Source organism: Vombatus ursinus, unplaced genomic scaffold (assembly GCF_900497805.2).
Source record: "Vombatus ursinus unplaced genomic scaffold, bare-nosed wombat genome assembly UNPS02014813.1, whole genome shotgun sequence".
NCBI classification, from domain to species: domain Eukaryota; kingdom Metazoa; phylum Chordata; class Mammalia; order Diprotodontia; family Vombatidae; genus Vombatus; species Vombatus ursinus.
Window position 1 is genome coordinate 21594297 of NW_020954591.1, and position 26823 is coordinate 21621119.

At 35.1% G+C, this 26823-nt stretch overlaps 1 long non-coding RNA gene across 1 annotated transcript in view; it reads left to right on the top strand.

Moving 5' to 3' along the window:
• LOC114054476 overlaps positions 1–12191 on the top strand; it is a 17734-nt gene extending 5543 nt beyond the window's left edge. Inside the window, exons 2-5 of the long non-coding RNA XR_003570488.1 lie at positions 2931–3210; positions 4939–4989; positions 8937–9072; positions 11187–12191. This is a non-coding gene — a long non-coding RNA (uncharacterized LOC114054476). The remainder of the gene's footprint in view (positions 1–2930; positions 3211–4938; positions 4990–8936; positions 9073–11186) is intronic.
• The last annotated feature ends 14632 nt before the right edge of the window (positions 12192–26823 follow it).

Here is a 26823-nt window from a genome sequence, read left to right on the forward strand (position 1 = left end):
TTCCTTCCTTCCTTCCTTCCTTCCTTCCTTCCTTCCTTCTTTCCTTTCTTTCAACAGCAAAGATGCCAGTGTTGCTGTACTGTAAATTATAGAGTGAGGGAAAGAGTATAAGGGAGAGATGTAATAAGACTGATAATTGGTAGGGTCAAGGTTTCAAAGGGCTTTGAACACCAGAGAAAGAATCTTATATTTGATCTTGGAGGTTTCAGGGAGCCATTTGAAGTGGGCCACATGTTTTAAGATCTCTGAGTGCTGAACAGAGAATGAATGCATTGGTTTGGGGAACCTGCCATTGCAATAATTCAGCCATGAGGTGATTAGGGACTGGACTTCACCAGAGGTGCCAGTGTCAGAGGAGAGAAGGCAGTGGGAGGTGTTAGGTAGAATTGGTAAGATTTATCAGCAGATTAGCTAGCTATGGAGGTGATCTAGTGCTGTCTGTACCTGAACTAGGTCATCAGGACTTCTGTCGAATATCCAATTGCACTGTTGGATAATTTTAAATTGTTAATTTTGCATATTAAGTCTTAAGTGTGCTTCTTTTTGCAACTCAGCACATTCCACATTTGTATAACTCCTGTTCATAGAAGTCAAACATAATTTTAGTCTTTATCATGACAGACATTCCAGTACTTGAATACATCTGTTACTTTTCTTTTTCTTCCCCAAGCATTTTCTTTCCACCTCAAAAAAAAAAATCCTCAGTTCCATCACTAAATCCTTACGATATGATTGTCAAGCACTTTCCCATTCTAGCTGCTTTCGCCTGCCTCCAGCTTATCTTACGAGTTTCCTCCCAAGGTGTGGTGTCCAGATTTGAACATGATGTTCTAAAAGTGATCTTAAAATGGCATAGAACAACTACCTAGACATGGATCCCATACTTTTTTTTAATGGTGCCAAAGTTTGCTTTAGTTTTCTTTGCTTCAGTGTCTCACTATTAACAATGCGCTTTCAGTTTACTCTAAAAACACCTAGTTCTTTTCCTAATGACTGTTCCCTAGCAATATCCGTCCAATTTTGTGCTTCCAAAGTTGAATTTTTTAAAAGGTATGTATAATAAGACTTTGTATTTATCCCTTCTCACTTTCATTTTACTTGATCCAGCAGAATTTTATTGTTTTAGCCTTTTGAAATCTTTTTGAGTCCTGACATACATTTTGATAGCATCCCCAGCTTTGTGTCTTCTAGAGTATGCCACATTTTCCTTCAGCCCAACCTAGTCAGGGATAAAACATCTCACAGAATGGGACCTATCACAGATAGTGGACTCTTCTATTAAAAGACCTTCAGATCAATCAAGAAGCATGAATTAAGTCATCTACTATATGTGTCAGTACTCGGATAAGTGCTGGCAGTAAAAATAAAAGAATGAAACAATCTGAACAGATCATTAATGACTTTTTTGGGTTCAGTCTTCCTCACTAAATCTGAATTTTACTTATTAGATTATCTAGAACTAAATCCTTCCATGTTTTCTTTCACAAATAACATTGTAGGCACCAAAAACTAAATACACGAATTTTAAAGGAAAATGTTAAATATAAGGAGTTGAAACAATTTGTCACAGCTGCTTTCCTAGTTAATTTTTATTGATCACTTTGGTTTACATCTTACCTTTTTTTGCCATGTATCCCCCTCACCCTCTACTCTTTCTGAGAACTGTCCCTTTTAATAAAGAAAACAGAACCACAAAACAAAGCAGACTATCAGTAAGGTTTGACCATGTATGTACAGTCTTCTACACACTTGGTCCCCATTCTTGGCAAAGAAGCTGGAAAGAGGTTAAAGGTTTTTTCTTATGTCTCCTCTGGGAACAAGCTTGGTCATTATTTTTGCAACATTTCATTTGAATATTCCACTTTATTCTTGTTCTTTTCTTTTTACATTGTTGCTGTCACTGTATATTGTTTACCTGGTTTTTCCCCTTTAATTTGAGTCAGTTTATTGGGTCATACTTCTCCGTATACTTCAGAATTAATTTCTCATGTCACATTAATATTCCATTATATTTATATACTACAATTTGTTAGGCCCTTCCATGCAGTATTCTTAGTTCTTTGCTGGGACCAAAATCAATGTTAAAAACATATTCCCGTATGTTAGGCCTCTCTTTTTCTCATTGACCTCCTTAGGAGTATATCTAGCAGTGGAATTTCTGAGTTTAAGGTTATAGATACTGTTATCTTTGACAGAGGACTAATATTCTAAACATGTATGCAACTAACAAAAACAAAATGTAACAAAACAAAAGCCATTCCCTATTAATTATCAATCAAAGGGCACAAACTCACTTGAAAAGATTTGCAAAGTAACCAACACATGAAAAAATGCTCTCAATCATTAATAAGAAAAATACTAATCAAAACAAAATAAGGTTTCTCCTCAACATTCAGCAGTTTGTCAGAAATGGCAAGAGTTGAAGAGTCACCAGTATTGAAAGGTTGTGGAATACAGAGCACTTTTGGTGGAGATATGAATTAGTTTGACTCTCCTGTTACACAATTTTGAATTGCACAAATTTCTAAAACGCTAGTGTAATTTTTAATTAATGAGAATATACTTATTAATATTTGAAGTTTTGGTAACATTACTTGACATTTATTTTTGTTTTATTGCTTCAAAAATGTACTTTGAGCCCCACTACTTTGAAGTATATTTACAAAATCTTATGGAATATTGTTACTGTGCTCTACCTTTTCTTATTTCGGATAGTGCTAGTTCTATAATATATATTTCTTCAATATGGTCATCACTTAGCAACATTCAGATATGTTTGTATTTCATATATGTCCAATTTTTTAACCTTGAATTATAGTCATTCTAACACAAGAACAAAATGAGCCTGTAGGGAAAAGTTTGGAATATATTCTGGTTGTTACATGAGTTCTCTACCAATGACTTCTTTCTTTTTCTCTTCCCCTCTTTAGCTACCAATGGTGTTGTCTGTCATCTTAGCCATGAAGGCAAAGGAGTAAATGCAAATATGAACATTGTTCCTGACCATTCATCTTGGGAGCACTATTTGATAGCATGGAGAAACTATCCCCTTTCCTCCCTTCCCCACCATTTCCCAGTACATTTTGGATTGAGTGCATCCCAGAAGTGAAGCTCTTCTTTCTGTGTGATGATAATGGGCATGATCAGAATGTATTTCCTTCTGACTGAAAGCCAGAAGAGTTTTGCTTCAGTGGAATTCACTGTCTTTAGGTAAAAAAAAAATTTTTTTTTTTGGTAAATTATTCTGTACAAATGCATAGTAAGTTGTTTGATGTTTCATGAGGTTTTTAGAATTCATGATATGTCAGGAAACTTTTTAAGTATTGTTTCATATAGTAGCCCTCCTAAAACTTATATGAACTTTAAATGTAACTGCCTTTTCTCACTGGATTGTCAATGTTTTTAAAATGTGACCTTGTTTTTTAAAGGAAATGTGGAGTCTGATTCTGATGCAGTTGTGAGAATGCATTGGGTATAACCTCATAAATGCTGATTCACAGTCTTGTGGAAGGAGGAGGAAAAATATATTCATTTTTATATCTTCCATGTCGCATTACTCCCCTTTCCTTTAAAAAGGTTCTAAGTACCTCTAAATATGTGCTCCAATTTAAAGGCCACAGAAATATATTAGAGGTGTTCATTGTTAAAAATTCTAATTCTGTTTGAGAAAAATTATATTTTGGGCTTGAGAATATGAGGTGTAAGGTAAAGGAAAGCTTCCTTCAGGAACTTTGGTTGTTTTGGATGGGAAGTTAAAAATTACAATTTTTTTAAAAAGTATAATTTGTATTGGATTAGTCTTGTTGAAATCTTTGCCCAATAGTTGTTCCACAGTCAGAGTTCAGATCACAGTTAATGATTTTTTTTTCCTCTTAATACTTAGTCTGCATAGTTTATGCATTTTTCACTATTGGTTAACCTTCCATATTATTTAACAGGTTTACCTCAATGGGAGGTCTTGGACACTTGATATTTCAGACCTTTTCTGATTTTCTTTTGATTCATTAGGTACTCCTTAAAAACATTTTTTGAGGCCAAATTATGAACCACTCTTTCTGGTGCCTGACCTTTTAATTTTTTTTTTTTTTTCATTTTTTTTTAATGTTTATAATTCTAACTTTTTTGGGGGTAAGGAGACATATGTGTTTTCTTTATAAATACTTCAGGCCTAACCATTGAGGAAAAAGGCTCAATTAACTTGTAGTTAGCTGTTTTAATCTAAGTGAGGTGTTTTTGTTTTTAACATTTTTCAAAGTAACAAATATTACAGTCATATTAATAAACCAAATCTATTTCACCTGAAAAATTGAACACTGCACAGTCATTGATTGTTGTTGCATTCATCTTTTACCTTTTTACTGTTTTCTCTATTATATAGTTATACAGAAATATAAGCTTACCTGTAAAAATCAATTCCTATTTTTTTGAGATTATAAAAGTAGAAAAACACTGGAAAAATTACTCAGAAATTTTGGGCACAGGAGTTGGCTGAGGCCAGTACAGTCACATTTCTGAAATAGTAAAAGGTTTTTTTGGGTATCTTAATATTTTACAATAATATTTATAGATTATTTGCTTAGAAAAGTTAATTTTAGCTTATGTGAAGTTGATTGTTATCCATGATCAGAGTGTTTGGTGGCTTTTTTTTTTTAAGTTTTAGAAATTTTATTAAATGTGGGAGAAAATGGACAGAAGCAGAACTATGTTTACTTAGACATGTGTCAAATTTATATCTCAGGTTAATGTAGATTAAAAGGTGATTATTATACTTGTAATTCCTGAATTCCATTATAATGCCATATAAGTCTTCATTTTACATTTTTTCAATGAGCTAGGAATTTTTAATGGCCTAATGTGGTTCTATTCTCTTCCTAAGATGATGGTAAAGTAAGAAAATATGGATGACGTTTCCTAAAATTTGTTCCATTTGTAATTCAGGAGAAAAGATGTGATCAGAATAGGAATGCTGAATTCAGGATACCTTTTCTGGTATGTAACTTTGTTTGGTTTTATTTAATATCTGTTGACCTATTATTTAATGAAAATTTCTTCTTTTTTTCCCCTACTTCTGTCCCTTCAGAGTATAATTGAAGGTTGAGGTGATGCTTTTTAGGTCCCATTATTGATTCCCCCATCTGAATAAAATTCATAATCAAGAGAAAGAGAGCAAAAGTGATCCATTAGTATTGATCACAATCAATAAAAACATCAGTTGAACTAAAAGAAATGTTAATAAAGTCATAGTAAATATTTTTAGTATGGAAATTTTTGTAATTATTTCTTAGTATATACCCCTATTTATAACTTTCAGAAAGAGTTCATTTAATGTGTATAGCTTCTATTTGAGAATGACCTCTGGTCAAATTAGTAAGGAGACTTTCTTAGGCCCTTTAAAGGAGAATATTTTCAGTAGTAATTTTTTTTTTTTTTTTGCCATCTAGTTTGCTGACATTTTGAATCTTATTATTAAATTTTGCTTGGACAGAAGCTGTGTATTCTTCCTTCAAATTCTAAGCAAATATTAAACTAGGAATTCTAGAGTTGGAACCTTTCAATTTTAGCCGATTTAAAAATCAGAACCTCCAACTATATTTTCCCCTTCCTGCTACAGCAGTGAATTGAATACTGCCTTCATCCTTAAAATTAGAAATTTTAATGATAAAAATAGTTATGTGTTGAAAAATAAAACTGATTATGGGTTGCACTTGGATTTTATAAAAGTTTTGGGGAACCAACTTTGGAATGAATTTTGGATCAATAAGGTGCTAGTTTTATTTGATGTTTTTTATTTTTACATCACATTGGATCTTACCTTCTAAGAAAGCAAAATGGCTGACTAAGCTAAGCCAGCTGCCAGTGATTAAATCTTATAATACATATACCATTCTAAATTAGCAATCCCTTACTTTTTGACAGTGGGCAGCTAAGTGGCACAGTGAATATTGTGCCAGTGTCAGGGTCAGGAAGACCCATTTTCCTGACTTCAAATCCAACCTCAGATACTTACTAGCTGTGTGACCCTGGGCAATTCACTTAACCCTATTTGCCTCAGCTTCCTCACCTATAAAATTTTTTTCATGTTTGCCACCTTTGGTCAAATTTATTATCCCATGCTTGTGGACAGCTAGCTGGTGCAGTGGATAGAGTGCCAGGTCTGGAGTCAGGAAAACTCATTCATCTTCCTGAGTTGGAATCTGGCCTCAGACACTTACTAGTTGACCCTGGGCAGGTCACTTCACCCTGTTTGCCTCAGTTTCCTCATCTGCAAAATGAGCTGGAGAAGGAAATGGCAAACCATTCTGTATGTCTGCCAAGAAAATCCTAAAAGGGTCACAAAGATTCGGACACAACTGAAAACGACTAAGCAATAACATTTTTTGATAAAAAGGTTGAAGGGAGGGCATTTCATCTTCTTTTCTGTGGGACCAAGATTATTCATTATAATTACTCATAGTTTGGGTTCATTTAGTCTTTTTGGTTTCTATTGTGCTCATTGTTGTATAGTCTTGCATTTCTGCTTATTTTGCTTTGCATCAGTTCATCCAAGTCTTCCCATTGTTTGTGCTCTTTATGGTAATTTCTTATAATGCAATAATTTTATTAATATGCTACATTTTGTTCAGCCATTCTCCAAGTGATGTGTACCCTCTATAATTTACAGGGTTTTGCTGTTTTTTGGGGTTTTTTTTTAAATTTTGGTCATAAAGATATATGAGTAATGATTGGGTCAAAGAATACGTACAGTTTCACACAGTGGTTCTTAAACCTTTTTTGCATTTTTGACCCATTTGGTAGTCTGATGAAACCTGTTTTTAATATTTTGAAATTCATACAATAAAAATACATAGAATTACACAGGAAACCAATTATATTAAAATAGCTATCAAAATAGAGTCTTTTAAAAAAATCACAGATTCTGGGTTATGAAATCCTTATCTCTGGATTTTCTTGCATAATTTCAAATTGTGTCCCCAGATGTTTATAAACACATTATGGCTAACAGTATATTAGTGTACAGATTATCCATTGGTCCATCAACATCAACTGTTTCTTTTAGCTATTCCAATTTGATGAGTATGAGGTGTAACACTAGAATAATTTTAATTTTCATTTCTCTTATTAGTGATTTGAAAAAATCTTTTCTTTGTTTTGTTGATAATTTATAATTCTTTTGAAATCTTTATGTCCTTTGACTACTTAACTATTGGGGAATGGCTCTTAGGCTTATGTATTTATTGTGGTTTTCTGTATATCTTAGGTATCTGAGATATTTGACATGGTGATTTTCCCCCCACTCAGCTTCTTAATTTTTATTCAGAATCTTTCAATGCCCGTGGTGTTCACTGCTTGATAGAAAGAAAAACAGAAAAGAAAACAAAACATTAAGGCCATAATTACTATATACTATAATTACTGATTCTATTGTGACTCATTAAATTCACCTCCTATGGATTGAAAATAGTAATAGAAGAAAGGGAAAGAAAAATATTTAGTTTAATGAATAAGAGAAAAGTGCTATTAATGTGCATTTTATGTTTCAGTTTATTAAGAATATGTGGAGGATTATGACATATGCCAGTGTAGGCAATATCTAAACCAGTGTGAAAGGTGTAAGTTTGGAGGTATGTTTCCACGGGACTGGTTTTTTGTGGTGAGGGAGCCACTCATAATAGACAAATGAAGTGACTTTCTAAGATCACTTAGACCATCATTAGCAGACTTGGGACTTGAATCCTGGTTGTCCTTTGATTCCAAGTTCTGTGCTCTTTCTATTTTACCATAATCCATTTGTGAACATAAAATCAGATCAGTGTGAGCATTGGTTTTTCCATTATCCTATTTCCAAGTTCATGCTGATAGGACTGAATTTTCAAATGAGATTTTTTGAAAGGATACTTTTATATAAAGCATTTAGTGAATACTTTAAAAATAGGATCATAGGGTTTAAAGCTAGAAAAGACCTTAAGTAAAGATCAGCTCTTTGAAACTGAGCACTTGGAAAGGGGAAATGTCTCTGAAATCGAGTTTAGACAGAAATGTTTCCATTCTATTTTTTAAATAGTAGAGAAGAAGCATTTCTAGAAACCTTGAAATTATCATCAATAATACTTTTAACAACTCTTGAGATTTCACCTTAAATCTAGCATATTTACAACAATAACAACAGATGAAAATAGTCAATATTAGTGGGACTGTATAACAAGAGGCACACTATACACTGGTTGTGTTTCTATGATTTGACCCACTGAAATTTGGAATTATGCTTTTAAAAAGTATATATAACTTTTATTTTTATATATATCATAACTTACATACACACACACATAGCTTTTTAAAAAGTTAACCCATGAATCCTACTGCTATGAGTATATGCCACTGAATTTAAAGACCAAAAAAAAGGCCTCATAAAGTGAAAAAGAAAAGAAAAAGATACGTAGCTATTTTTGTAGTAGCCAAGAATTATAAGCAAAGTAAATAATAATCAGTTGGGGAATGGCCAAACAAATTGCTGTGCAAGCTGTGAGAAATGAATATGAAGCATAGGAGGAATTATGAACTGATGCAGAGTGAAGTAAGCAAAACTAGGAAAAAAATAATAATCAAAAGAACAAAAACCTAAAAATATATATTGTGTTGCTCTAAGATCTAGCTTTGCCCCAGGGGAAAGATGAATGAAAACGTACCTCCCTCCCATCTCTGCTAAGGTGGGGAACACTGGGAATGGAACATTACATGAACTGTTGGACTCAGTTGATGCATCGGTTTGCTTTACTAAAAAGCTTCTTTTTCTTCTTTCATTTTAATCATTGTTATAGGGGATGACTTGCTTGTTTGGGAAGGGAGGGATATATTTGAAAATAAAGGTGATGTAAAAATAAAAATATATCAATAAAAATTTAAAAAATATTTCAAGTCTGATATATTGAATTTTTTAGCTGGACCAGTGATAAAATTCCAATGATCATTGGCAGAAGGCTCAGCACTTCTTGTGGCACACATGGTGAGATGGATGGATGCTGTTACTGGAATGCATCTTCAAAATTTCTAAAGATCTGTGATTTCAACCATTTGGTAATTCCCTCTATATGCAGATTGACTCTCTTTCATGCCCTCAATATTTTTTTTCTTTCATGAGTTCCCTTGGTCAGAGAATTCATCATCTGGTGGCCAAACTTTTGGTGACGAGCCTCTCTCGGTTTTGGAAACTGGTCTTCTTACACTTTTTTTTTTTTTGTTGGACCTGTGGTTATTAACTTTCTAGCTTAGGTAGTATCTGTTGGAAATAGTCTCCTGCCATAGCCTTTAAGATTTGAGAGTTTTCTGCCACTTGTAAGGGACCCAAAATAAATATCATCTGGTCCAACTTTTGGGCAGAGATGTATCATGTTCTCCACTTAATAACTGAAGACCAAGGTGGTGGCTTGCCCAATGTTGCCCCGTTGCAAGGGATGTAGGGAGAAGGGGACATGGAAATGGGTCAGGCTGGGATGGAACTCACATCTCTGCTTTCTAATGCAATGTTCCTTCAGCTGCATCTACCGCTTTTCCAACATCAATACTAGCTTTTGACATGTGCTTTTAGAAGGCCTATCCTTATATCCTTGTTAGTAGAGGAAGGCAAGAGAGAGCATTTTATTCTCATCAGCAGGCAGGTAAATTATTTTTAAATATTTATTTTCCTTTGAAAGTCAGTTATATTTGTTAACAGTGTTTTGGGGTTATATGAAGGTATATCTAGAAATGACTGATAGAAAACAAAAAGCATCAGTAAAACTTAAATTTGGAAGGAAACAGTTATAGTCAATATTGCCTATTTACTATTCAGATTTACTTATGACAAACTAAATATTTATGGAAGAAATTACCTTGTTAATAATTAAATGTCAGGTCATTCTCATGAATATTTATATTAATTTGTAGTAATTTATAAATCCTTAACCATTTCCTCCAGAATCTCTGACAGAACAGAGCATTAGCAGTTTAAATTAGCCTAACTTCTAAGTACCTGTACTGTTTGCCCAGCTCTGTCCTGAGCAAGCTACAAAGAAATAGTAAGATTTCTGTTTCCTGTTGAGACTTAAATAGGTCATCGATAGATATCATTGAACAAAATCTTAACTCACATATTTAAAAGATGCTAGTTTAGTAAGGATGTGTACTCATTCATTTTCTCAAAAACTGGAAAAAGCCAACAGAAGTTGATTGTGAAAGATCCAAAATAGAAGGTAGAAGTAGAATTTCATTGGTGCTTTGTAGTCCTAGAGCAGGAGAGCTTACCAAGAGCAGTTCTGTCAGATTCCAGATAGAAACTTAGGCACAGCTTATTAACTTACAAAGCCATAAATTAACATCTTTCCATGCTCTATGTTTATTTATTTTGTTAACCATTTCCCAGTTACCATTTAATCTGGCACCCGCCAAGATCTGAGAAATTCAGTGCCAGGTACCATGATATTCTTAGCGTGATAATGTCTGTGCAGAGGAAGGCCTTGAATCTAGGCATTTCTTGCTTTGGCTAACTCTGTAACTATCATGCAAAACTGCCTCCAGGAATTAGGAGGAAAACTTTTTTTTGCTTCCTTACTTGTAATGTGAGTCTATCCCATGAGGCCATTTCTCCATGCCTATTTCAGAAAAATGCTGCAAGAATTAAAATACTGGTAGTTAAGTCCTTCTGAAATTCTTGTGTGAAAATGTCTAAGTACAAAGAATTTTTACATTAGATAAAACGTAATTTTGAATTCTGTAATAATATACTGATTAGTAATCCTGAGATCAGTCCTTTATTCCACAGTAGGCTAGCTTTTTGATGACAAGGAAAGGTAAATGGTGGAATTCCGGTTGTAAGACCAGTAAATTTACTGGAATTAGAAAATTGCTTCCATCAATTCATCAGTAAGTATGTAAGTGTCTATGTGCCAGGCACTGGGGATACAAGACAAAAGTGAATATGTATTCTAGCTTTTGTTTTAAGGTACTTCCATTTGGGATTAGGGAAGGTCTTAAGTAGGAAAGACCTCTTTTATTTCCCTCCCCTGTTACCGCCGCCGCCCCCCCCCAACCCACCCCTATACAAAAAATTCTTATTTGGCTAGTTTAAAGTAAATTTATCCCTTCATTTAACAATTATTTATATTTTTATATATATACATATATATTAATCAAGTTTTTTTTTTCTTTTTCAGGTTGGAAATAGACTCATAGGGCCACATTCTTCTGTGTTAACTCTTTTATGGTTACTTTGGATAAAGTGATCTTGAATGTAATTCTCAGTTATTTTAAATTATTAATAGGAAAGGCCAAAATATTAAATGTTTTATTTGTTAAAATGCATTGCAGGCTTTTGTGGTGAAATATTAAAACTGACCTTCACAAAGGTTTTTTTTTTTTTACTCAAATTACTTGGAATAAAAATCTGCCTTTTGCTTTTGTCATCAGATCCCTCTTTTGGTGAGGTTCTCCATTTCCTGTGAGTGGCCTCCCTTTTTCCTTATAGGTCTAAAAGACAGTGCCTGACTTATATTCAGGTTGGCAGCACAGACACTGTCCATTTACCTCCAGACATGGATGAGCTTCCTGAAAAAAAGTCATTCAGAGTAAGTACCCTTTCCCTCATTCCTACTCTTCCAGTCTTTTCTGTGCTGGCTGGAAACCACCAGTATCTCCTGTTTGCACTTGATTTTTGGACCACCTATAAACCATATTTAAAGAACCTAATTTCTGGAGAATGGTTGTGGTATTATGATAAATTTTGGAAGGCACCTCTTCAGTTGATTTGTATGAATAAAGGCTATATGAAGTTTGGATGCACAATTTCTTGCTTCATTCTGGTTTTTAAAGTGAACTTTGCAACCATATATGTCCTGACCTATATAAGAACCTTTTTCATCCCTTGTTCCTACCATGGGCTCCAGATTAAAATCGACTTTTTGGTTACAGTCTTTGAAGTTCATTGTGTCCTTAGGATCAGAGGCAAAGATCCATTTTACCTGAGCTACTCATAAATGGTTGTGGGAAAGTTCAACATCTTGTCAGTTTCCTAGGGTGAGTGGGTACAACAAAGTAATGTGATATTGTCATGTTTAGAATTCCTTAAATTGTTCAAGCCAAAGGTAAATGGTTTGTTTTTCTACAGCTTTATCTTTTGATGCCTATTGTAACGTGAAAGTCATTAAAAATGGACATGATTACCCTCTTTTGTTCTGTGCCCTTTTTCTGCTTTCAGTTGACAACTGTGGAACTTAAGGCTTGGAAAGGAACTTAGGATTTTTATTTTCCAATGTTTCCCAGTTCAGGCTGATACTGCAAACTGTAATAAATTTTCTATAATGTAATATCCAGCCTTATATAGTACAATAACCTGCATAATTCACAAGCAGCCAGAATAAAGTATATGAATTTTCCAATAAAAGAACTAACTTGAAATGAATAAGCATAAATTCAAGAGGAATTTTGATTTAAGTAAAAGTAATCAGTTTTATCAGATCCAAGAGAGGAGAGGTTGATGAGAATAGATTGTTAAATGAAAAAAGTTTTGACTAAGAGGATAGGATCAAGAACTCCTGGGCTAGAAGGGTTCTTGGAGTAAAGGGATTAGGAAAACATTTTTAGGACAGTAAAGAAAGTTGAAGGAATTCATTTTAATGGCTTATCTCAAGTTGGGAGTGGACAGGGGATGCTATGGTATGGTGGTAGTCATAAGATTGAAGGACTGAAATGTCTGGGTAACAAGAGGAAATAAGACTAGAATTTGGGTGATGGACTGAAGAGAAGGGGAGGGACCAAAGAACTTTATTCTCATGGATAGGGTTAAGATACAACCAACCTAGGTTTCATAGTGTTTGGTATCTCTCACACCTAGCACATATGAGACATTTTGTCAATGCTTATTGAATGGCAGTGAATTTGGTAGGGGAGTGAACTGAAGTAGGATTGAGTATAATCAAAAGGCTTATATTTGAAGTCTGCTTTTTTTTTTTTTAAACCTTCATCAAGTTAAGGACCCATTCACTTTGGAGACTCAATCTTATTTGTAAGAAGATAGAGTCAGTTAACATTAAGTGCTAACTACTATGTGCCAGGCAGTCTTCAGTGCTGGGGATACAAAAAAAGGCAGTCCCTTAATTTGAAGAGATCAACCACATAAAAAAATGAAAAGGGCAGGGGAGAGGAAGAATATCTTGAGCCAGGGAGTATCTGTCTGCCCTGGGCCCTCTTCCTTAAATAGGTCTGGGAAGAGCTCTCCAATATCCACTTCTCCAAATGTGGGAAACAAAGGCATCAGGTACTGAAGAGGTGTGAGTTTTAGAGTAGTTGTAAACTCACAGGAATATAAAACTTTAGATATGACTTCCAGGTCAAAAATGGACTAAATTATCTTTTTAAAGAAACTTTCAGCCACAAACTATGTTAACTCATGAAATGAAGATGAGGGTAATTGACTTCGAGTGAGGAAAATGAGGTCATTGAGATGGATGTTGTAATTGCAACAGTGGATCTTGATGTGTTTGAAAATAGTACTAGATTTGGAATCAGATTACAAAATTTGTGTCTTAAGGAAAGTCAGTTTTCTCTGGGCTTCAATTTCCTTTGCTGTAAAATGAAGGGGTTGGACTAGTTGCCCTCTACAGTCTCTCTGTAAATCTATGGTGGCAGGTGAAAGATGGAAAAGAAGATTGGAAGGCAGATGTCAAATCCATTGACAGAAGTGCCCTTTTGAGTCCTCATGATAGTTATTTGGAAAAGTTTGCATATAAAGATGAAGTAGAGAGAGACTGATTACAAGTTAGGAAAAGTCTGGAAGTAGCAATTGGGAGCAAGGTTTATGCTGATTTCCAGGTGCAGACATTTTGGGAATACAGCCAAGAGGAAATACAGCATTTGGAGGCATGGATAATTCATTATTTTAACTTAAACATTATGACAAGATTGAAAATACATTTATGACCAACTCATGTCTTGTGCAGACTAATTTCAAAGGTAATGACAAAACAAGAAATATGTCACAATGAATGGGAGGCAACCAAAGCAATTCCTAGAAGTACTTTTAATCTTGCTGAAAAAAAAGATTTAAAAGGAACAAAATAATGTGCCCAAAGGAAGCCAAAGAAGGGAGTTCATCAAAATTAGGGAATAAAAAAAGATGGAATGATGAAAAATGAAGGTATAAATCAGTTTTAATGAAAAGATCACTAACAATGATAACCAAACAGATTTTCAAATCTCAGATTACTAAGGGGACACGTCAAGTACACAAAGCAAGGCTGTGAAGCTCGTCTTGAGAGTACCATGCCCTGCTTTGTGGCTGAAAGTTTCTTTAAAAAGAGAGCCTTCCCTCTCAGATTTTTGTTCACTCATTTCAGTCATGTCCAACTCTTCATGTCTCCATTTGGGGTTTTCTTGGCAAAGATACTGAAATGATTTGCCATTCCCTTTTCCAGCTCATTTTGGAGATGAGGAGACTGAGGCAGGTGGGTTAAGTGACTTGTCCAGGGTCACACAGCAAGTACATGTCAGGTCAGATTTGAACTCAGGAAAAAGAGTCTTCCTGACTCCTAGCCCAGAATTCTACCTCTGCACCACCTAGCTGCCCTTCCCTCTGATTTACCTTCCTACATATTCCTTTTATGTAAATGTCTCCCCTGTTTTAATAATAACTTCTTTTGGGCAGGAGCCTTATTTTTACCTCACAGCCTTTAAGACTAATAAATGCTTCTCGATTGACTATTTTAAAAGCAAACTAACTCGGATGGCGATCTTGAGGTAGATGAGCAATTGTAGTTATCAAAAGTCAGTAGAGACTTCTGGTGTCAAGATAGTGGAGTGAGGAAGGAACCCTTTGAAGCCCTTCCATATTCCCATCCAAAAACTAGAAAACCTTAGAATTGGTCTAGGAGCTGGGAAGCAGCTTACCATCCCAGCAGGAAAGATCTATCTCACTGGGGTGAGAGAGGAGTGAAATATAGGAGCAGTAGCAGCCAGCCTCCACTCACTCAGTACAAGGCAGAAGGGTAACCTACCCTTCAGTGAAAACAAGAAGCTAAGTTCTGAAGCCCAGTGAAAGCCAGCAATAAGACCTGAGCCCCAGCACAAAAAGCTGTGCAGGACCAGAGCCAGCTCTCGTATAAAAACACCAAGTCACAAAAAAGCAGAAAAAAACGAGGAAAACACAAAAGAATTTGACTATAGAAAGTTACTATGGTGATAGGGAGGATCGAGGCATAAACTCAGGACATTAGTATAAAAATTGCTATATGTGAAGCCTCAAAGAAAAATGTAATTTGGTCTCGGGCCCAAAATGAAATCCTGAAGGAGCTTAAAAAGATTTTAAAAAGCAAATTAGAGGGGCAGCTAGGTAGATAGAACAGTGGCCCTGGAGTCAGGAGGACCTGAGTTCACATCCAGCCTCAGACACTTTGACATACTCTAGCTGTGGGACCCTGGGGTTGTTACTTAACCCTGACTGCCTCACCTAAAAAAAAAAGCCAATTAGAGAAGAAGAAAAATTGGGAAAAGAAATGAAAATAATGCAAGTGAATCATGAAAAAAAAGTCAATGGCATGGGAAAAGATACACAAAAATTTACCAAGGAAAATAACCCCCTAATAAATAGAATTGGCCAAATGGAAAAGGAAATACAAAAGCTCATTGATTAAAATAATTCCTGAAAAATTTGAATTGAGCAAGTGGAAGCTAATGACTCTATGAGATATCAACATATGATAAAAACAAAAAAGTTTTTTAAAAATAGAAGAAAATGTTAACTTTCTCATTGGAAAAACAACTGACCTAGAAAATAGATCCAGTAGAGATAATAAAAGAATTATTGGACTACCTGAAAGCCATGGTTTAAAAAAAAAAAAGCCTGGACATCTTTCAAGAAATTTTCAAAGGAAACCGCCCTGACATATTGGAACCAGAGGGCAAAATAGAAATTGAAAGAATGCATCCCAAAATGAAAACTCAGGAACATCACAGCCAAGTTCCAGAGCTCACAGATCAAGGAGAAAGTACTGCAAGCAGTCTAAAAGACAATTCAGATATTGTGGAGCTACAGTCAGGATTACACAGGATTTGGCAGCTTCCACATTAAAGAACCACAGGGTTTGGAATATGATATAATGGAAGACAAAAGAGTTAGGAAAACTGAATACAGTCAGGGGAAAAAATAGAAGACTTTCAAGCATTTCTAATTAAAAGACCACAGCTAAATAAAAATTCTGACTTCCAAATACAAGACTCAAGGGAAACTAAAAGGTAAAAAGGAAAGAAATTCAGTAAGGTTAAACTGTTTATGTTTCCATATGGCACGGTAATATTTGTAACTTTTAAGACCTTTATTACTATAAGCACAATTCGAAGGAGTATATGTAGATAGATAGAGAGTGTGGATATAAGGTGACTTTGATGGGATGATACCCCCAAAAACAGAATAAAGGGGTGAGAAAGAATTCCACTGGAAAAGGGGGGTGGGGTAAATTATCCCATATAACAGGTATGAAAAAGCTATTATAATGGGGTGTGGGGGCGGGGCAAAGCTCAAGCCTGTACTCATCAAAATTGGCTGAAAAAGGGAACATACTCAGTTGGATATAGAAATCTATTTTACCCTATTAGGAAGTAAAAAGGGACAGGGATAATAGAAGTGGGAAGGGGGACTGATAAAAGGGAAGGTTATTGGGGAACAGAGGATATAAAAAAAGGAAAAATAGCATGGAAGGAAATACACAGTTAAAACCATGATGGGATGAAGTCACCCAAAAACCAGAAGCAGATGGCAGAGTGGATTAAAACTCAGAATCTTACAATATGCTGTTTATAAGAAACACATTTGAAGCAGAGAGTTACAGGGTAAGGGTAAGGGGCTGAAGCAGAAACTATCACACTTCAGCTGAAGCAAAGAAAGCAGGGGTAGCAGTCATGATCTCAGACAATGCAAAAGTAAAAACAGCTCTAAGAGAGATAAAGAATTAAGTTGTATCTTGCTGAAAGGTATCATAGACGATGAAGTCTTATCAATACTAAACATACAGCATAGCATCTAAACTTGAAGAAGTTGAATGAGTTACAGGAGGAAATAGATACTAAAACCGTATTAGTGGGGGACCTCAACTTTCCCCTTTCAGAACTAGATAAATCTAACCAAAAAATAAGAAAGTTAAGGAGAATACAATAGATCTCTGGAGAAAACTGAATGGGAATGAAAGGAATATACCTTTTTCTCAGCAGTACATGATGCCTACACAAAAACTGACCATGTATTAGGACATAAAAAACCTCAACCCAATGCAGAATAAATAGTAAACGCATCCTTTTCAGATCATAACACAGTAAGAGATTAAAATTTATTTTTCATTCAGTATTTTATTTTCCCCCACAAAAAAATTGTAAAAACAATTTTTAAAGTTTATTTTTTAAAACTTTGAGTTTCAAATTTTCTCTCTCCCTTCCCCATTCCCCCCTCCCAACTCAGAAGGCAAGCAATTTGATCTAGGTTATACATGTGTAGTTACGCAAAACATCCATAATAGTCATGTTGTGAAAGAAAACATAGACACCCCCCCCCAAGAAAAAGGCTGAGAATGGCTAAGTCATTCACAGCTGATCAACTTAAAATATTACATTTCACTTTGCATCACACAATGCAAGTCTTTCCAGGTTTTTCTGAGAGCATCCTGTTCATCATTTCTTATAGTACAATAGCATTCCACCATACTCACACACCACAACCCCTGTTCAGCCATTCCGCAACTGATGGGCATCCTCTCAATTCCTAATTCTTTGCCCCCAGAAAAGAGCTCCTACACATATTATTTTACACATAGGTCCTTTTCTGTTTTTTGAAGAGATTGAAATTTAATTGGAAATTAAATAACCTAATCCTAAAAAACAAGTGGGTTCAAAGAACAAATCATAGAAACAAATGACAACAATGAGACAACATTACCAGAAATTATGGGATGCAGCCAAACCAATACGTATGGGAAAATTTGTATCTCTAATTGCTTATATCAATAAAATAGTGAAAAAGCAGACCAATGAATTGGGCATGTTACTAAAAAAACTAGAAAAAGAACAAATTAAAAATCCCCAATTAAAAGTAAGAAAACATTCAACTAATAAAACTAGAAGTTGGTTTTAAAAGAAGCAATAAAATTAGATAAACCATTGGTTAATTTGGTTTACAAAAAGGAAAAGAAAACTAAATTACTAGTAATAAAAAATGAAAGAGGGGAACTCACCACTAATGAGGAAATTAAGAAAATTGTTAGGAGCTATTTTGCCCAATTATATGCCAATAAATTTGACAATCCAAGTGAAATGGATGAGTATCCACAAAAATATAAATTACCCAGATTAAAAGAAGAAATAAAATACTTCAATAACCCAATCTAAGAAAAAGAAATTGAATAAGCCATCAATGAACTTCCTAAGAAAAGAACCCCTAAGACCAGATGGATTCACAAGCAAATTCTACCAAACATTTAAAGAACAATTAATCCCAATACTACATAAACTATTTGGGAAAATAGGGAAAGGAGTCCTACCAGATTACGTTTATGATACAAATGTGGGGCTGATACCCAAGCCAGGAAGAGTCAAAAGAAAGAAAGAAAATTATAGACCAATAATTATAGCCCTAATAATTGATATAAAAAATTTAATTAGATTACAATAATATATCACAAGGATCATACATTATGACCAGGCAGGATTTATACTAGGAATGCAGGGCTGGTTCAATATTAGGAAAACTATCAACATAACTGACCATATAAATATCAAAACCAACAGAAATCATATGATTTTCTCAAATGCACAAAAAGACCGTCAAAATAAAACATCCTTTCCTATTAAAAACACTAGAGAGCATAGGAATAAATGGAGCTTACCTTAAAATGATAAGTAATAGTTATATGGCTTTACTTCAGCAACTAAAGGAGATAGGCTAGAAGCCTTCCCAATACAATCAAGGGGAAGCAAGATGCCCATAATCACCTCTTTTAATATTGTACTAGAAATGTTAGCTACAGCAAAGAGAAGATAAAGAAATTAAAGGAATTAGAATAGGCAATGAGGAAACAAAAGTATCATTCTGCAGATGTTGTACTTAGAAAATTCTAGAGAATCAAATAAAAACTTGAAATTATTAATAACTTTAGCAAAGTTGCAGGATACAAAATAAACCCACATTAACCAGCATTTCTATATATATTTCTATTTATATTAATTGCTCATGGTTAGGCCAAGCTAATATGATAAAAATGACAATTATACCTAAATTAAATCGTGCCATACCAATCAAACTATCAAAAAATATTGCATAGAGCTAGAAAAAATAACAATTCATCTGGAAGAACAAAAGCCCAAGGGTATAAAGGGAATCAATGAAAAAAAAATGCCAAAGAAGGTGGTCCAGCTGTACCAGATCTCAAACTGCATTATAAAGCAGTAATTATCTGGTACTTGGCTAAGAAATACAGTAGTGGATCAGTGGACTAGATTAAGTACAAATTACATTCTAGTAAATGACCATAATAATCTACTGTACGATAAAACCAAAGATCCAAGCTTCTGGAACAAAAAGTTATTATTTGACAAAAACTGTTGGCAAAGCTGGAAAACAATATGGGAGAAACTAGGTATAGACTAACATTTCACACCATTTTACCAAGATAAGGTCAAAATGAGTGTGTGATTTCCACCTAAAGGGTGCTACCATAAGCAAATTAAAAAGAGCATGGAATAGTTTGTAAGATTTATGGATAAGGGAAGAATTTAGGACCAAAGAAGATAAAGAGAGCATTACAAAATGTAAAATATATAATTTTGATTATATGAAAGTTTTTGCACAAACAAAACCAAATGCAACCAAAATTGTAAGGAAAGTAGAAAACTGGGGGGAAATTTTTTGCAAATTTATAAAAATACAAATCATTCCCCAGTTTATAAATGATCAAAGGATATGACCAGGCAGTTTTCAAAGAAATCAAAGCTGTCTTTAGTCACATGAAAAAATTCTCCAAATGACTATTGATCAGAAATGCAAATTAAAACAACTCTGGGGTAACACCACTTCACACCTATGAGACTGGCTAATATGATAAAAAAGGAAAATGCTGGATGTTGGGGGAGATGTGGGAAAACTGGGAAACTAATGTGCTGCTGGTGGAATTGTGAACTGATTCAACCATCCTGGAGAGCAATTTGGAACTATGCCCAAAGGGCAACCAAACTGCATACTCTTTGATCCAGCAATACTACTACTAACTCGATCTGTATTCCAAAAGAGATATAAAGAGAGAGAGAAATGGACCTATTTTAACAAAAATATTTATAGCAGCTCTTTGTGGTGGTTAAGAGTTGGAATTTAAAGGTATGCCTGTCAACTAGGGAATGGTTAAACAAGCTGTGGTATATGATTGTAATGGAATATTATTGTGCTGTAAGAAATGACAAGCAGGATGCTTTCAGATAAACCTGTAAAGATTTGCATGAACTGATGCACAGTTGTACACAGTAACCAATATTGTTTAATGAAGAACTATGAATGAGTTAGGTATTCTCGGCAATATCATCCAAGACAATCCCAAAGAACTAATGATGAAGCATACTATCCACCTCCAGAGAAAGTATATTGTTTGAATACAGACTAAAGCATGCTATTTTTTACTTTGTTTTTTTCTCTTTTATTCAAGTCTTCTTACACAAAATAACTAACATGGAAATGTTTTACATAATTGTACATGTCTAACCTTTATCTGATTTTTTACCATCTTAGGGAGGGGGGTGGGTAAGGAGGGAGGGAGAGATGGAATTTCAAACTCAAAACTTTAAATAAAAATATTTTTTAAAAGTCAATAGAGATCTTATTAGTAGAATATCTTGTGAAAGGCAAATGGTCATATAGCTTTCCTAGTGAACTTTTTCCAACTTAGGAACAAGAAATTCATATAGACAAATACAACCATGCTAAATCAGTGTGATACGAGGAGGCAAAACCATTGCTGGTGGTGAAAATAACAGAAGAGCAACAATGCATAGAAGATCCAAATATATTTAAAATAGTTTTTTGATAATCCCAAGATTACAGAATACTGGAGGAAGGAATCTTTCTAGAGGAATTAACCATACATTTAGATATCTGTATAATGGATAACCTATCTCACATCATTTGCTGAATAAAAATTCCATTTGTGTAAATGGTCTTTGTGATATATCTCAGTTTTAACGGAAAAAATCTTCTGAGAGACTTTAAGTAGATCTGATTTCATTACTCTTGGTTGTAAGTCACAAGGTATCCATACCTTCTTAATTTTGTAATTCTTTTCCATATCTTTCAGTAAATCCTCCAGAGTATCCACCGAAAAGACTGGAAGCCTTCCTATGGTTTAATATTTAATATTTCATGGGTCCAATACAGGGTTGAAATTGTCCACTTGTCATCCCTTTCAGCACAGAAATCATCACTGCTAAGATATTGTAGTTGGACTCACTATTTCCTTTGGATTACTGGCAATTTTTCCAAGATTGTAGTTTGTCATGATTTCCAGTTATATAGCATCACCAGAATAATCATGTTGAAAAGTTGGGCTTTTGTTGAAAGCAAGCAGCTTAAGACCATTGGAAGATTGTTGTCCAACACCGCAGATCACTGATTTAGAATTAGAAGCGGCCTTAAAAATCATATAATCCATGTCCTCATTTTATAGAGAAGGAAAATGAAGCCCACATAGGGTGAGTTTCCCAACGTCAGCTAGTAGCAACAATTTTGGCTCCACTTCATCATATTATACATTCTATTTGCTAATAGATATGCTACTTTTATACCTAATTGTCTTAATCTGTTTCCAATGTGTGTGTTTTAGCTGATATCTATAGACTTAAGGACTTGGATTCTAAGGCTGGAAACAAATTATTAAAATGTCACCTGCCAATATTTGTATTTGTAAAAGTACCATCCATAGAGAATCTATAACAAAAAAACACCTCTTGGTCATCATATCTCCCTATTTCATGTCTCAATTGATATTAGCACTCAATGAACTGTTGAACAAAAGTATTTCCATAGTCATATTTCAAAGGAAACATATAATTTGAGAAAAGGGAAATACTTTGTTGGGTGTGGAATCTTTTATCTTGTAAATTTTTCTGCCGTCAAATGCTTTTTTTTTTTAAATCTAGAGTTGTCTGTAGTCCACTGTTTGGCCCTCAAGATGTCATTCCTGCCCCCCCCCAAAAATTTAAAAAGCCTACCCTGTCCTTCTCTTTTGTTTGTAAGGACACCTGATGTTTGTGTTTATACCATTCTCATAAAGATTTCACAGAGATGAAAAAGTAAATTATTCTATTAGCTGGTGACTTCCATTTATATTTCAAAAAAATAGATTACTCTTTTTAAAAGTTTATTCTTTCAACAGGGCATTATTTTACATATGTATATATATCTATATATATATAGATATATATCAGATCAAGTTCAGCCCTCTTCCTGATGTTAATTTCATAAGTGACACTACCACTCATTACATGGTCTACCTCTCCACTTAAGTGTGCATAGAAAATATATCTGCTACTCTGAGCCTCAATTCCTACATCTGTAAAGAAATAATACTGGTAGTACCTAAATCACAGTTATAATCAAAATAAAGAATATTCACAAATCACTTTCTAAGTATTAACTATATAAACAGGTATGACAGTGGAGATTGTGGTGTTAGAATACAAATATGGTGTTGTCCCTGTCATGGATGACATTTGGCAGGCCTGTCCCAATTCAGGTCCATTTGGTGGTTCTTCCAGTTTCACCTACAAATGCTTTTGGTATAATGTCTCAGATTTCATGTCAAGGTCCTAGAGCACAATTTGGTATTAACTACTCGTCTCTGTTTTGAGAGGTGACAGAACAGAACTTCTACACACATTCAGTTCGTACTCTTAATCTAGTACTGTCCTTTGCCATCTTGCTAATTCGAAAATAAATTGTTAGCTCAGGTGGTTTCTGAGCCCTTCTCACCACCTATTTGTGATACCTGCTTTACACTTTAACTGATATGACAGTTCAATGTTGGCAGGGTTATGGGGAAATTGCTACTCATACACTGAGTGAATCTGTAAGTGCAAGTAATTTTTCTGGCAAATAGTCTGGAAATAAAAGAGTTAGAAAACCAACCATACTTTTTGGTCCCAACAAAATCATTGGGACTATAAAATTTATAGATACACTGTTGTGAAGTTTTTCTGGAAAAGCCATAGAATTATCCTGTAGGTTCAGGAATCAAGAGTTGGAAAGGACCTCAGAAGACCAAAGGCATGTTCCACTTTGTCTCTTCACCTTTGTCTCCTGGAGTTCTGAACAGCCAAGGTAACTCCAGAGGTCGCTAGGCCCTTTGAGTCTTTATTTCTAATGTTACTCACTAGTCTGTGATTTCTACTGGTTACATTTTATCTCCACTTGTATTTTATTCTCCACCCTGCATTTTTTTCTGTCATCTCAGCTTTTTCTCCTAATGATTTATCTTTGTAAAAGCAACTGGAAACACTGTTAAGACACTTTCCTTATGGTCAATGAATTAATCTTATCACAAGGCATTGGGGGTGGGGAGACACCACGGTCTGTTCTTCTGTCCTATTTAAAATATTGCTTGCAGCTTAGTGGGCTTCTTCATGGGTTGTCTTTTTTTTTTAAGGTTTTTTATATATATATATACACACACATATATATGCAGAAGGGAGGTCCAATCTCTTGTTTCTATTTTGTATGTATTATTACATTTATATATGATCTCACTAGAAAAAAATGTTAACACCCTAAGGGCCTGTTTCATTTCTGTCTCTGTATCTCTAGTGGCCCTGGCACAGTGTAGTTGTTTAACAAATATTTGCTGATTGATTCCCCCTAGTATATACCTTTCCTTTTTGGGGATCAGACCTGGGATTCCTCTGACATAGGGTACTTCCAGTACTATAAAGTAGTAATGTAGATCTTCAGGTACTCTGCCTAGGGCAGTACATATTACCTGGGACACTGACAGATGAAGACGTTTTCCCAGCACTATACAGCCAGTATGCCAGAGCTAGGGCTTGAACTCTATCTACCAGGCCCTGCTGCCTCTGCAGCACACACACTTTACATGCCTGTTCTGGCAATAGAAGTAGGAAGGAAAAAAATAAGAATGTTAGAATGCAAGTATTACAAAGCAAATTTTTTTATGACAAGTGTTTTTGTAACTTAGGTAAAGATCTAAAGAGGAAAATCTTACTTTAGAGTAATGCTACCATTAAAATGTGTAAGTATGCATTCCCGAAATTACTTATTTGAAACTTGTTTTAAGGTAATCTTTTGCCCACCATCGCCTTCTGTCAACTTAATTGGAGAGTTGGCTCACCACGTCAACTTAAGAGGTGGTTCCATGAGGGTTCATTTTCTATGCAGCTGCTTGGACTTCACATAATCCCAGATCATCATTCTGGAAGATGAAATCAACTTGGAAACTCACACTTCCTCAGTACCCCCTGCCCCTTGGTCCCTTCCCTCCCTCTGGCTGCTCCTCCTTGATCTTCTACCATTTAAGGAGGTCACTCAGGGAATTCTCATTGCCCATGCTGGCTGAATGACTTTATCATGCCTCCTGGACTAGGGAACCTCCCTCTTACCTCAGTCTCTCCTCCCTTCACACATCTCCTCCTTCTCCCCCCTAGCTTTTCATCTTCTTTTCATATGTTGTCATCCCCATTAGTGTTAGCTCCTTGAGGGCAGGCAATGTCTTATGCCTTTCTTTGTAACCCCATGGCTTAGCACACAGCAGGAGCTGAACAGTTCTGGCACATAACGGGAGCTGAACAAATGTTTATCGACTCTGACTTAGTTAACTTTCTGTCTTATTTCATACTATTCTCCTTCATAAACTCAATTTTTTCTAAGTTGGGACTAACTCAATACTTTGCTGGGCACTAGCCTCCCACTCACCCAGGCTCACTAGTCATCACAGTCAAGTCATCCTTGACTCCCCCGCTCAACCTAACTTATATATCCAATCTCTTGTCAAGTCTTGTTTCTGCCTTCACAATATATCTCTCATCTACACTTTCTTCTCTTTGCTCTAGCACAGGCCCTCATCACCTCTTACCTGGACTACTCCAATGCCTTTCTGATTGTTCTCTCTTCCTTATGCCTCTCCCCACTCCAATCCATCCTCCACTGAGCTGCCTATGGTTTTCCTAAAGCAGAAATCTGACCATGTCACCAAGCTACTTGAACTCCAGGCTCCCTATTACCTTCAGGATCAAATATAAAACTGTTGTTTGGAAGGTAAAGTCCTTCATGACCTAGCCCCTTATACTCTACTTTCCTTCATGCAGTCCATGATTCTACTACTAAAATGTTGTTCCCATGCCTAGAAAGCTCTGCCTCCTCTTAATTTCACTGACTCCCTTCAAGATTCAACTCAAAATTCATCTGTATGAGGCCCTTCCAGTCTTCTGCATTTGCTAAAGCTTGCCTGCTGAGAATATCTTTTCTTTACCTCTCATCTGTCAAGTATGAAGTATCTTTGACATCTTCACAATGGGAGACACATGTAAATGTATATGCAAGATATACATGTACATTTACAGGTCATTACCACATTAGAAGGTGAACTCCTCCAGGAGGAGGCATAGTGTTTTTGCTTCTCTTCATTTCCCAAGTGTTTACCACCATGTATGGCACTAAGCTACTGTAATAAGTGCTCAATAAATGCTGACTGAGTAGACAGACTCCTCAGGTCTGTTCTGGGAGGGGCAGGAGCTGATTCCCATTCTCATACTTAAGGAGCCTAAACCTTCAGTAGGTCACCCAGGCTTAGGGGAATTGACCCTTGCTTGCTAACTCTACCTCCCCCCTCCCCCAAGAAGTATCTTAAGATTAGTAAAGCACTTCTATCTCATTTAGTACACTCACTTCCTAAAGGTATTATTATCCTCATTTTACAGATAAACAGGCTTAGATCAGGGGCTCTAATCTGAGGTCTTTAATTCAGTACAATCAGCTTCCTTGATAATCCTATGTATTTTATTTTACATATTTAAAAACATTATTCTGAGTGGTCCACAGTCTTTACCAGGAGTCCACAACATTAAAAAAAAAAGGTAAAGAAACCCCTGACTTACTGAGATTAAGTGATTTACCCACTTAAATACAACTACTAAGTACCAAAAATAAGATCTGAAGTGCAGCACTCTTCTGTAGGTCAGGAGATAATGGGGTGAGGGCAGCAACAGGTCAGTAAGTCAGAAAACTGTTCAGTATTCTCAGGGCAATATTTATTTTTTAACACCTCTATGTTTTCCATTCTAGACTGTAGGTTCCTTAAGAGACGGATGATTTAGGTAATTGATTCTATGAATTCTAAAATGAAAATGTATGGACCCCTTAACCAAGTTTCAATCTTGTTGTGAAAGCCCAGTTCTAACAATTATTTCGTATCCATCACCACGGTGTCATTTTTCTAAAAAAACAGTATTTACTGTTGTCCTAAGATTTAAGATACAGAAGTATACGAAGAGTAACAAATATTTTTGTTGAAACTGCAAAGAATTATCAGCACATATTCTGATATGTAAAATAAAATATGGGATAGAAAAGCAGTAGTTGGATGAAAAGTAACAATGGATAAATGAAATATAAAAGTGAGTTGTTGTTCTTATTTTATTTAGCATAACGTGACATTCCAAAAAATTGAAATACATTTCATTAAAACTATAATAGTTTGATATTACAGAAACTAGTCTAGAGCTAAGAAAAAAAAAAAAGAACAAATCTTTCATCTGTTTTCCCATAAC